This window comes from Anabrus simplex, chromosome 1, assembly GCF_040414725.1.
Source record: "Anabrus simplex isolate iqAnaSimp1 chromosome 1, ASM4041472v1, whole genome shotgun sequence".
NCBI classification, from domain to species: Eukaryota; Metazoa; Arthropoda; class Insecta; order Orthoptera; family Tettigoniidae; genus Anabrus; species Anabrus simplex.
This window is the reverse complement of record NC_090265.1, coordinates 24357882-24371905: the sequence shown is the minus strand read 5'-3', so window position 1 is coordinate 24371905 and position 14024 is coordinate 24357882.

The following is a 14024-nucleotide window of genomic DNA, read 5'->3' as shown; positions in this document are numbered from 1 at the left end:
AAATCTTCATATTATGGTAAATTTTGTTTTGTCCTAAAGACCAGTTGTAGTTGCTGATTGTTATTAGTTCACCTAATGCATGCTGTGAATTTTATCAAAATAATCTAATTTCTGCACTTTGCAGAGTAATGCTAAGTAGGGGGTTAAAATACAGGATGCTTGAGATTGCTATTTTATACCCATGTTCCCCTTTGGTTTCATCCTAGACAGTGGCATGCTGTTGGCAAATCTAATTTAATAAGATGCAGTTGTTGGGTGTGATTCGGATTGTACAATTTGTATATTGTGATTGACCCATCGTGGAGATGATTAATCAGCCAGTGTTGACTAACAAAGTTTGTCAGTATTGGATGTCTTATATGTTTTACTCTTACAAAGCTTGCCATGGCTGTTTGCATAACTTGGAATGAAATCCTGTTTGTTTGCCAATCACATAGATATTTAGAACAAGCGCTGAAGTGAACTGCAACAGATAAGAGGTAGGGTCAGCTTGCATGGTTATTTTGTAGGAGGGTTGTGCTTCATTATTTTCACATTCAACCTGCATTTGGAACATAATTGTATATTTAACATGTTCGCTGCTGTTACACTGTTGACATTAAGTGTGAGAGTGTCGCGAGTCACCGATGTCTCCTACTGTACTTCACTGGTGTGCATTACGAGGCACCTGTGACTTGTCCTCTGGAAGTAGTTCTGCGGGCTGCCGGTGGATGGTGAAAGTATATTACTTCGAAATAATTAGATTAACAGCTGGAAGTCATGTCAGGTCAGCGCTTGGTTTAGTGGCAATAATTATTAAAAGTCCACGAGTCACCCTTGTCTTGCGTAGCACAGGAAAAGCGTTAACATCCCTTTCTACATCTTGGTAAAGGTTGATTTCCATAGGCATAAATGTGTTTTTACACAAAAATTAAATGAACATCAGCATGTATGAATCAAGCAGCCAATGCACATGAATGGTTTGTTCGGGTTAGCTTCGTTGTCTGCGAAGTGCTAGAATCTTGAGAGAAGAAGGAAAAGATTGCATGGCATTGCCTGTCTAATAAGTCTGCATCATGTAAGTCATTCTTAGACCAGTATGAGTTAATAGTTGGGTGAGGAACAAGACCCATACACGTGATATTTCCTAGAAACCGTTTCATTTCCTCAGCATTACTTGGACTTGCTTTTCTCGTTATGACTTTGTTTAAACTGATTGGCATACCTGTTGGTTTACTGAACTATCATTTCTAATAGGCTGTCATCCACAAAATGTGAGTATATCAATGGGCTGTCCCTCTTCTGGCTGTAATTGAACCTTTGCTTTCCCAGGAGAAACAGTGAGGCCTAAATTATTCCTGGCGATATCGTACCAACTGCAGTCTGATTTAACCGATTGTGTTTTATCTTGTTCACTGGCTATCGTGTATATCTGTGTCAGTTCCAGAGGACACGGTTGAAGATGATGAAATTGACAATGAAAAATTGGGATCCTCAACATCACTACATTGGATATCTTCATCTCCTAAAAGGTCCCCAACATCTGATTCCTCTAATGGTTTCTCCGATTGAGATCTGGCTCGTGAAGAGTCCAAACATACGTTTCATCTAAAACAATTCACACAATACTCTTCAACTTTCTATGCTTATAGTTGAGAATAAAATGATGAAATCTGTATATAAGTAATGTTCTTACCGTGATGCTGCATAGAAAAGGTGCCCAAATGTATATCCTGTAGTTACTTCAAACGATGACGGGTATCCACACGCTGTCACAACAGATGTTTCAGAGGTCGTCAGGGCCTAGGGTGATGTTCAATATTGCAGAGAGAATGTTGCCGCATGTGAGGACACCTGGTGTTTACAAGAACCATCGCTGGGAGTCGGGAACCCATAGACTGTACCACATACGCTTCACCGTATGATAAAGATGTTGATTCTCGTAGGGAACCTGAAATATTAGTTCCAAGTGAATAAGTTTTTAACCCTCTACTGCATGAATTATTTTTCGTTTCCGTTTAGTGAACAAAATTTCAAGCTTTAATGTTCAACATAAGCTCAGTGTTTTAGATATACCAGCAATTCTTAACTGGGCCTAATTGCTTAACAGTCTTATGTGATGTGGATTGCCATATTGGAATATATATACGATTTTACGCTAAGCTTTTAACATTCAAAAGACCGAACATTACTGCCAACTGGCCATGGGTACGTATTGCAAGGCGAAAGTATACTTGCACGACCGTAGGTCAGTAATGTCTTTGAGGTGGAGCCAGAAGTTCTCCTGAAGCCTGTGGTAATATGATCGAGAGGACCCACGTTAAATAAACCGTGGTTGGTTCGCGTGGATGTTGACCGGGTGGAAGGGCTGTTTTGTCTTATGTAAAAAAAACTAAGGCATTACTAGGATGTGTGTTTGACTGTACAGTTGAAGGTGTGCCGTAAAACTGCCTCTCTCTCTCTCTAATATTTATCCATTTACACAGGTGAAAAGTTGTTGCCTAATGGCAAAAATATGCAGTAGAGGGTTAATGCCAAAATAGTTAAAATTTGTAATGTCCAATAACAGATCAACTATATTGGTATTGTGCTTGACCAACTAGTGTCCCTTTGCTAGCACCTCGACGCCAGAGCTCAACAACATGCATGGGGCTGCGGACATTGTTGGTTGACCATGGAACAGTGGTGATGTAGTTCGATGTATCCTGGTTCCAGTTTTGTATAGATGTGTGGCATAGTGTTTAACTGTGTTTGTGTAAATTTGTTGTATGGAAAGTGTGTGCACGCACATGCTCTCTGGTTTCGCCATCTTGTGGTTACCAAGCATTATAGGTTAGTTGCGACGCCTTTTTATTTAGATTTTTTCAGTCTCGAACAGCTTTACATGTAAATGGCAGGAAGCATAAAATGTCATAAATGTAAATTTGAGAGTTTTAATGTGTGGCAAGCGTACGGACCAACATTTATTTAGCTTCCATAGACTACAATTGCTTATTTTGAAATATGCCAACAATTGCTTTTGCTGGCAGGACCTAGTGTTTACAGTGCACTATGTCTTCTGGTATAGGCTAGAGCAATTTTGTTACTTTCATAGATCTGTCTTTGTCTTATCCTTGGCTTTGACAATATTAAAGTGACTGAGATACGAGTGATGCTAGTAATGCCGATCCTTATACAGCCAGTCCCTGCTATGAATGGTGTGAAAATGTTGCTCGTAGGGTCGGTTGGTGCATGCATTTCACTCGGCTTGGCAGACTGATATGTAATAGCAACTCTGGCTCGGTGACGAAAGTAACAGAAAACTACCTCGCTCCTCATTTCCCTATTATGCCTCTTCAGTGATGCCTAGGCCATTTATGACAGCTGATGGCAGAGTGGTTGAGAATCCCACCAGAGGCATCACTGACTGACTCTTAGACTTAACATACATACATAGTAAGTGGTTTCTTATTGTTAACAATTTTTTTTAGTACGTTGGGTTGAGCCCCTATGGACTGCGTGGTAGCAACCCAACTTCATTTTAGTGTAATTTTTACTCATTTGCAGGTCTTTTGCTGTATTTAAGTTAACTCCAATTTCAACACTTTCACTGATTTACACTGTCAGAAAATGTTTTAGCAAACCACTAGAGACATTAATGTTTCTGCCTCTGGCAGTGATGACCTGGAGGCATTGTGGTACACTGCGCACTAGATTCCTAATTGTTTCCTGAGGAATACTGTTCCATTCTGTCGCCAATCGCGCCCTCAGTTCGAATCACAAGCTCGGTACGGGATTCAAAGTTTCTGCCACCCGAGGCCAACGTGAGACAGGCACCGGTCCACTAAAGTCACGTGACTAGACCAGTCCCAGGAATGACAGAGCAAAGGTGGTTATTACATGTGTTCTTGCGGTGTTATTGCTAGTTTGTTGTGGATTGTGGAAGGAAATAACGGAGATTTTGTGTTTATTTGAATATGTTGGTGTTGTGCTACAGTTCCTTACATTCATAGTGGTGTGTGCGGAAGTGTAAGTAAGTATTTATTTACCATAATGTGTATATAACCTCAACGTTCTTCATTCAGCAATATTGGGCTGCAATACACAAGTTGGATAAGTTACAACTCCAGTGCTGAGGATTTAGAGGTAATACATTTTTTTCCTATTTAATTACAGATATATGAAAATGCCTCATCGCTCTAGTGTCTTCGGCTGTTGGTCTAATTATGACACTGAAACTGAAAAAACATCGACTTTTTCCTTACCGACGGATGAAAGCCGCCGTAAGCTATGGTTTCGTTACATTCCGACAGATTTTCCTAAACTGAAAAACCAATAGTATGCATAAAACATTTTGACGAGTCGTGCATAATTCGAGTGGACAGGGTTACAGTTAAGGGAGAGCCGAGTGAGTTTCCAAGAATAATTCTGAAACTGCTGTGCCAACTATTTTTCCAAATACACCTTCATATTGTTCGCCAGGCATGGTGTGGAACGAATGTAAGACTTGTAAATAGCTTACAATAGGCCTACTTTTCACCCTGGATTCAGTAACATATTCCCTACATGAATGTTATTGTAAATATAGGCCTAATTGTACATTAACCAGTTTCATTAGCAATATTTGATTTCTATGACTATTTTTTTTACTGCAGTAAGATTTTTATTTTTTGTTATCCAGGGCTAGTAAGAGACACTATGTTTCATTTAATTTCTAATTGAATAGGGTGGTTCCAAGGTAACTTTCAGGAGGGGAACATAATTTAAGTATTAGATATGCTGAAGCCAGGTATGGAGTGGAACAAATGTAAGACTTGTAAATAGCTTACCATAGGCCTATCTTTCACCCTGGATTCAATAAGATATTCTCTACATGAATGTTATTGTAAATATAGGCCTAATTGTACATTAACCAGTTTCATTAGCAATATTTGATTTCTATGACTATTTTTTACTGCAGTAAGATTTTCAGTTTTTGTCATCCAAGGCTAGAAAGAGACACTATGTTTCATTTACTATCTAATTCAATAGGGTGGTTCCAAGATAATTTTCAGCAAGGGGGCATAAATTAATTATTAAATATGTTGCTGAAGCCAGGCATGGCGTAAGACTTGTAAATAGCTTACAATAGGCCTACCTTTCACCCTGGATTCAATAAGATATTCCCTACATGGATGTACTAGTTTCATTAGCAATATTTGATTTCTGACTATTTTTTTTTTTACTGCAGTGTGATTTTTTTATTTTTTGTTATCCAGGGCTAGTAAGAGACACTGTTTCATTTAATTTCTAATTGAATAGGGTGGTTCCAAGATAACTTTCAGGAAGGGAACATAATTTCAGTATTAGATATGCTGAAGCCAGGTATGGAGTGGAACAAATGTAAGACTTGTAATTAGCTTACAATAGGCCTACCTTTCACCCTGGATTCAGTAAGATATTCCTTACATGAATCTTATTTCTAGTTTTTGTTCAACCAAGTATCGTAAGAGAGACTATGTTCTATTTGATCTGTAGTTCAGTAGTGTTCTTTTAGTAGGTTAAAAAGCACTGAAATGTATTTTATTTACCGCGCTACGATAGTCTCGCGTGAGCTTGGGGATGCATTCTCTACAGTAAGACCGGCCGAGTCACGTGACATTCAGTGTATGACGTGCGCGCCGCGGCCTGTCTTTCTCGTCGGCCTCGTGCCACCCCACACCATCACAGAGCCTCCCCCAAATGGTGTCCTTTGGGAGAGAGTTACGGGTGAGAATCGCTCTCCAGGCCGCCTCCACACTCTTTCTCGCCCATCTGGAGATCTTAGACAGAAGCGAATCTCATCTGTGAAAAGCACCATGCTCCAGTACTGAATGGTCCAGTTTCTGCCCCGTTAATAGTGGCCCTGTAGCGGGCCCTCTTGAAGCAAGGTTAGCCCCCTGGAGCCTTCGTCTTACGGTTCTCTCATCCACACGGACATTTCTTGTAGCCTCTAGACGATTTCTCGCCTGAACCGCCGTCCTTCGATCTCTCAAGACTTGGAGGACAAGAAATCGTTCATCCCTGGCGTTCGTAATTCGTCGACGTCCAGATCCCGGTCTCCTTTCGCATGTTCCACGTTCACGATAACGTTCCACAAGGTGGCCCCTACAGCATGGGCCGCATACCGAAGGCTGCGACCGTCTTCAACTAAGGCGATTTCGCGTGCAACATTTTCTCTACTTAGAGGCATCTTGACTCATCAAGGACCGAACAAAAAACGATTTGGAACTCCCCAGAGTTTTTATAAAGAGTTGGCGAACAGAAAAGTCAACATTTTCAAAGTGATCCACATTTTTTACCGGCCAGTGTATTTGGGAGTCACAAGTCCATCGTAATATATCGCATCAATGCACATTTACATCATTAATTACCGTTTTAGACACAAATACACTTAGATAGGTAAACTGAAAAGGGTACTATTGTGTCTTATGTATAGATCCATGAGAGTATTACACTATATGGACTGTTCGAATACACAGACATCCTATGGATCTTTAGTAGCATACAGTAAAACTCTTGGGGTGAGGTACACTCACCAGGAACGTATACAAATGCCACTTCGCAAGCATGTCGGAAAAAACAACTGAAAATCTAGAGCATAATTATAATTTGATATGAGTGTTATCAAGGTACTCGTTTAAAATAGCAATGATAATAGGTGGTGGTGGTGGTGATTATTGTTTTAAGGGGAAGTACAACTAGGCAACCATCCTCTATATAACACTAATCAGAAAGGAAAATGGAAGGGGTCCGAAACTTCGAAAAAAGAAGGCATCGGCCAAAGGGAGACAGGCCACGAAGGGCGGGAAAACGAAAGACTCCCTAGCCCTCGCAAACCTAATAACGTCGGGGTCGGAAAAGAACAAGTGTTGACCAAGGGAGGTCGGATAGGATAGATGAAAGTGAGGAGCCTGACACAAGTAAGTGGAAGCAATGTCAGGACTCGGCTAAGGGCCCCGTGGTCGCCAACCCACGCTCCAAAGTTCAGAGACCCTGAGGCCTAATAGGTGAAGGTTGAGACAGCAAGACAAAAGATTTCTGCATTAAAATTGCCTGGTAGTGTGCATATTGGGGGCATGGTTCTCCACAAGAACAAGTTCGGTCATTCGTCGAATGTGCAGCGGTTCTTCTGTAGTTTTCACGAATGAAGCGTTAGTAGGTGTTGTTCGGAGGGCACCCATGCTGATACGTAATGCAGAAAATTGTAAACGATCCAAGGCTAATAAACTGTGTTTAGAGGCTAAATCGATAATATGTGCACTATAATCAAGTGTGGAACGGATGGTTGCACGATATCATTGTAATGCTGACAAGGGGTCAGCACCCCATGTACGTTTCGTTACCGTTCGTAATATGGTGATATAGCGATCAGATTTCCTAATTAAATACTGTATTTGGGGTTGCCATGTAGGTCTTTGGTCTATATATACGCCTAAATATGTGTTGTGGGACAAAGGGGATGCTATGAGTATCAAAAGTAATAGGACTTGTATCAAAGGTAAGAGAAAGGCCGTGGGTCGTTAACCATCGAAAAACTAAACTCAAAACATGAGTTATTGTGGTTGTACAATTGTCAATGTTTGGGTGGGTGGTTGTACAAGTGTCAATGTTTGGGTGGGAACAATAAATGACATAGTCATCCGCAAAGGCTAGAATTCGAGCATGCGGTGTCACAATAGATTCTAGATCTTTCATGTAAAGAGAAAACAAAATTTCACTTAGTAACGATCCCTGCGATATATATCGGTTTTCAATTGTGTGTTGAGTTGGTTTAATGGTTAACCGACGGTTGGTAAATGGTAATTTAAAATAGAAAGGAATCTGATGGGGAATCCATAAATTTCTCCCAGAGGATATGCAATAACACAGCATCATATGCGCCTTTAATATCCAAAAAGACTGCAATGGTAGATTGTGTCCGCCATTTTGCTAATAAAATGTCGAGTAGGAACAATATTAATAGGTTCCTGTGTACTATGACCACGTCTAAAAGCGAATTGATACTTAGATAATAACGAGTGATGTTCTAATAACCACGCCATTCGTTTCGTATACATCATCCCGGTACAATGCCACGAAAATTTTCAGGTTCTGTAGGTCGTTTTGTGGGTTTCAAAATAGGAGTTCTGAAAACATCGTTCCATGTTATTGGTACTTGTAACGTCTCACGAATACCATTGTAATATTGTAGTAAATAAATTTGGACGTGGGGTGGTAGGGCCTTTAGCATGAGATAAGTAATTGCGTCAGGTCCTGGTGATGAGATTGAAGTTCATTATATGTAATTGGGTTTAATAATGAAGTAAATTGACGAGAATTAATAATATTTTATTGCAGCCAATGGCCAACAGATATTTACATTAATACACGACATTAGTCATCTCTGCAGAAGACTATCATCGATTCGCGCCGACAAGTACAGCTCGTGGCATGATATCGTTCACAGCTCTTACCACAACGTTCACGTACACAGTCCGTGTCTGGTTGATGGAATTTCTTTGTTTTACACAGCTTGTAATGAAATCCGTGTATTGCAAAGCGTGTAATCATGTGTCTGAGCTCATATCATCCTGCTTGCCAGTCTTTGTAAACCGTTGCGTCCGTCGAGTAAAATTCGCTCCATATGTCTCTTCTTTGCTCGTAATTTCTCTATGAACTGTAGGTATGTTGGTAGTGGTAGGTGACAACGGACATCTTCTACATAGAAAGGTTCGCGGGTTAACTCATATACAAGCCTTGAAGGCGTATACTTCGAGATACAAAGTGTCTTTTTCAGAAACGTAGCTTTCACTTTTTCTAATTACTCGAACTGTTTCATTTTTAAATGCGGCCATACAATTTCTAATCCATAGGTGATCACTGGTGACACTTTGAGGTCAAATATTTTCAGGGCTGTTTTGATAGATAGCTTATCCAAACTCTGTATGTCGTTGATGGCTCTGATTGCTGCATTGGTCCTGTCATTGATGTGGGTAGAGAAAACATTACCTCTAGTTTGTAGTGTGACCCCCAACTACTTGAAGTTCGATACATTCTTTAGAGGTCTCCCGTGTATATGAAACTCTGATGCTTTACCTCCTTTCCTAAATGTCATTGTTACTGTCTTTTCCTCATTTAACTGAAGTTCATTCTCTTCTGTCCATTTCGCCAGCGCGTTAAGTGTGTCTTGCAGTTTCTCGCTGGACCTAGAGGCAATCACGATATCGTCTGCATACATATATATGCTTGTTTCTTCAGGGATTACTTCTGTGATGTCCGCCGTAGCAATTATAAATAGTAGTGGGCTTAGTGGATCACCTTGTAGTACACCGGTGGTTTGTTGAATTCGGTTGGACTTCGCTATTCCGTCACTAATTTCTATGCAGTTTGAGGCCAGTATGTTCTGAATTAGTCGTTTGAGACTTGCATTGCTTCTCATTAATCTGTCTACTTTCTCCATTATTATTTTTCGGCTGATAGAGTCGAAGGCTTTGGAGAAGTCGACGAAAATGGTATACAGCTTGCCTCCCGCTCTAGTTGTACCTGCTTCAATATCATCCATTAGACACTTGATGGCCTGAATCGTGTTCTTCCCTCTTCTAAAACCGAATTGTTCTTCTGGTAGTTTGGAATCGACGTCTCTAGAAGGCGTTGACATAGGGGTTTTGTTAGGATCTTTAGCATAGTACGTTCGAGAGCGACGCCTCTATAAGCGTTTGGGTCTTCAGTGCTTCCCTTTCCTTTATATATCATTTTGACTGTGGACTTTCTCCAGCTGCTTGGAATCGTTCCTTGCCTAAGGCATTGGTTCAAGACATATGTTATTGCTTCTTTTAGTGTCGGGAAAGCAATTTTGATGTGTTCATTGTAGATATCCGGACCGCAAGCCTTATTATTCTTGGGGCTGATTATAGCATCTTCGACTTCCTTGAATGTAAACCGTTCAGTGTCTAGGTCTTTTTCTCCCGTGGGTGTTTGAGTTAGAATACTGCAAGGACGTGTGTTTCTTGTACTTAATACGTGGCCCACATGATTCTCCCAAACCTCAATAGGAATTTTTCGCGGATATTTTGGGCGTCTTGGGTTAAGAGCTTTATACGGGCATTGCTCTGCTTTTTCTATCAATCTTTGTTCTTGCTGCTCCTGAAATAGCTTTTTCTCCTGCTTTACGAGTGCCTTATAGGTCCGTCTCTTGTTGGTGTAATCTTCCAGTAGATCGGTGTTTGGGGCTTCAAGGGCTGCGTGCAGCGCTTTCAGTGCAGTCTTTCTTGCCATGTAGCAATTTCTCCTAAACCAAGGCTTTGCTTTCCTTTTAAATGTAGGCTCTGAAATGACTGTGCCTTGTAAATTTTCTAGCTTGTTGGCCGCTTCCTCCAGGTTGCCTTCCACCACCATTTTCACAATTGCCCGATTATCTGTCTCACATACATCGTGCTGGAGGAATTTCCTCGATATCCTACGGGTTTCAATCTCTCGATCATAATCGCCTATAATCAGAAGCATGGTTTCTACCATCTGATGTTTCCTTACTGGGTTTAGGATAATTTTCTGTCCTATTGGTTTTAGTTTACCCAGGTTTGTAAAGATCAGGTCTATGGTGCTGGCTCCATTATGACATGTATGTTTTGTCTTGGCTTCTATTAACCATGGATAGTCCTTCCTCTTCCAAATATTCTAATACTTCTCTTGATTTTTGCGAAGGAACATCTACTCTGCAGTTGAAGTCACCCGCAAGGATGATGCCGTCATTTCTGTTTGTTGTGCTCAGGGCTGTGCCTATTTCATCCATGATTTGGAGAGAGTTGAAGTCCGGTGGAAGTACGCACAAATGAAAATACACAGTTTAGTATTTACTACTAAGACATTATTAGTTCTATATATAGCTTTAAAGGGCAAGCATTGACGAGAATTGTCCATTGAGTTAGGTAGAAAGGGAGGATTTACTGATACTGGGGCGAGGGTATATAGAAAGTCTTCTAAAACTTGTCGCGGATATGAAAAATGAGTTTGGTATTGGAATTTTCTAGTTATCATGCGGATAACGTTCCAGAATTTCGTGGCTGGTAGCTGTGGAGTTAGAGTAGAAATAAAGGATTGCCAAGCTTTTCGTTTTTTGGCATTAAAGACAACCTTTGTTTTTGCTATATGATTTCGTAACTGGAAATAATGATGCTGGGTCATTGATTGGCGATATTGTTTAAATAATTGTTTTCTCTTATGAATGAGATCGTGGGATTCTTTATCCCACCATTTTATTTCGTACTCCTGTGGGGGGTTCGTTACCTTAAGCGGTCTACACGGATGAAACATATTTAAATATTGAGTTAAATAAGGGAGTAATATTGAAAAGGTAATAGGTGACTCGTGTTGCTGCTGTAGAATTTGATTGAGATATGATTGATAATTTAAAATATTGAAATTTTTAAAGGATCGGACATTACTTGTGAATGAAGGTGCCGTATACTGGGAAGTTATTGGTCGATTACCATATGTTATAACGATTGGGAAGTGGTCACTGGTATAGGTGTTGGATAATGTGTGCCAGGTGGTTATAGAAACCATATTTGTACGGCATAATGTAAGGTCCACGGCACTGGGTGGGAATCCAGGCGGAGTTAAAACGGGTTGGGGGACCATCATTTAAAATAAACAGATTCTGATGATTTGAGGTAACAAGTAAATTGGAGCCTTTTATCGTGTCCATTGTACACCCCCACTCGTTGTGGTGGCAATTGAAATAACCGAGAATGAAAAGGTGTTGGAATTGTGCAAATTGCGTCCATTGATTTTGAGTACCGGTAACGTAAATGTGAGGGGGGCAATAAATGTTTATAAAACAAGTATTATGGTGTAGGATCCCTACTGCATACGTGTGTGGAATAATATATTTTAAAGATAGTTGTGTGAAGTGTAGTGAATCTTGTACGCATGTGGCTACTCCATCGAAACCATTACCATCGTATCGGAATACTTGATAACCTCTTAATCTGAAAGAAAATTGTGGTTGAAATCACGTTTCTTGTAAGAAAATAATATTAGCTTGCGTTTCATTTATTAGAATTTGTAATTCATGCCGTTTAGAGGTGGCACTTCGACAGTTCCATTGTAATAATTGAATCATACGAGAATGTTCATTATATGGTCCTTTAGTTTATATAGTACATGGTATATCTGTGGCTCATGGCTCATAGTTTGGAGTAACATTACCAGCGATTGCTGGATTTCCTGATGAAGTCGTTCCTTCGTAGGAGTATAGTTTATGTCTTGTGGGGCTACAGAAAGTGGCTGCCCATTAGATTGTGACGAACTTGGTGGGTATGGTAATTGCGTAGGTTGCTACATAGCACTTGTTGATGGGATAGAATTTACTGGAACCAAATGCTCATTTCGCAGTATGGCCAAATATCCCTGCTTATCAAAGCCGGGCTCAGGTGTAGGAGGGGGAGATTGCATGATGACCTGAGTAAACTTTCGTTTACGAGGGTTAGATGGAGGATTCGATGGCAAAGGAGGGAATTGATTTTCCTGTTGCTCAGAATGATAAAGTGGAAGGGCGGTTCGAGCTTTAGCTTCTGGAAAAGACAGATATTCGGTGCTCATTAACCGTTTAATTTGAACCTGATACTTGTGTTCAGGACAGATTAGGAACCCGTATCATGATTTTTCTTACAATAGACACATTGCGTGAATTGCTCAGTACAGGCCTGGGTTTCGTGCTGCTGAGAACATTTTCCACAACGTGCATTTTTGGCCTGACATTGTCGTATTATATGTCCATAGCGCTGGCATTTGCGACAGCGGTTAGGTGAAAAAATATAGGGTTCAACTTCCTTATAAACCTTATATAAGGCAATATGGGATGGAAGCGTTTGTGCCCTGAAAACTATTTTAATAGAACCCGTGGGGAGGTATTGGGTTTCTCCATCTTGAATTGCGCGACGATTAAGTCGTTGAACGCTTTTAACTGGTACTTCAGATTCCAAGTACTGTAGAATTTCTTCATTAGATAGACCTTTTTCAACTCCACGAATTATCCCTACTCACAACACTTGCGAAGATGGAATATAGGCTTTAATTTTTAGGGTTTCAAGAATAGGGCTGCTCAAAAAGGCATTGGCTTGAGAAGCCGTATGGAAAGTGACTTGAAGTCTATTTCGTCCCTTACGTTGGATAGATTTGACGTTTAACTTAGTTTCATAGAATCGACGACCAATTGCCATAGGGTGTAAACTACCTATGTTTTGATCGTTACTGGATTCCACGAATACAACATATGGTCCATGGTGAAAGCGATTATAATATTTCGGGGGGGAAACTACTTGTGACACCTCGGATTGTTTGTTAAGTTGTTTTGTTTTAGGACGTTCTGACACTTCCGTATTACGACGCTGTGAATCAGTCTCGGTTGACTAAGAGCCTTGAATTTGTCTCGTATTACTAGTTGAATCAGTCGTGGATTCCTTATCCATGGGTATGGCAATCTCACGTTCCACTCGTAATTCAGACCCGGACAATGCCAACGTTCCTCCACTGTCGGTCTCCATAGCTCACCACTGCTTCACTATACATAAGCGAACACAATTGATTACCACTGCCGCGCACAAACAAGGTAGTGTACCGCACGACGATTCAAGTAGAGCTGAAATGGTCTTCTGGAAGTTGATGCCATTTTGAAACCTTGATAGTTGTTCACCAATCTTCTGAATGCGTTCCTGTCATGAATTTCTTGGTCTGAAATACCAATCTCCCTCAGATCTTTTTCGCATTCCTGGAACCGTCTAGGCCTTGTTGCCATAGATTGAACAAAATTCAATATTCTTTTTGTTAGTCGATCATCAGTCATCCTCATGAGATGACCGTAAAATAATAGTCGTCTCTTCTTAATTGACGCTGTGAGAGGTTGTCTTGCATTACAAATCCTTATTTGGTCTCATTCTCCACTGTCCACCAACCAACCTATTACCTAGCATTTTTTTTATGTATCCTGTGCTCTCTTTTTCCTGCCGGTCAGCTTGACCTTTACAACTTAAGGTCAAAGTTTCAGACTCATATAATCCCTGTGTTAT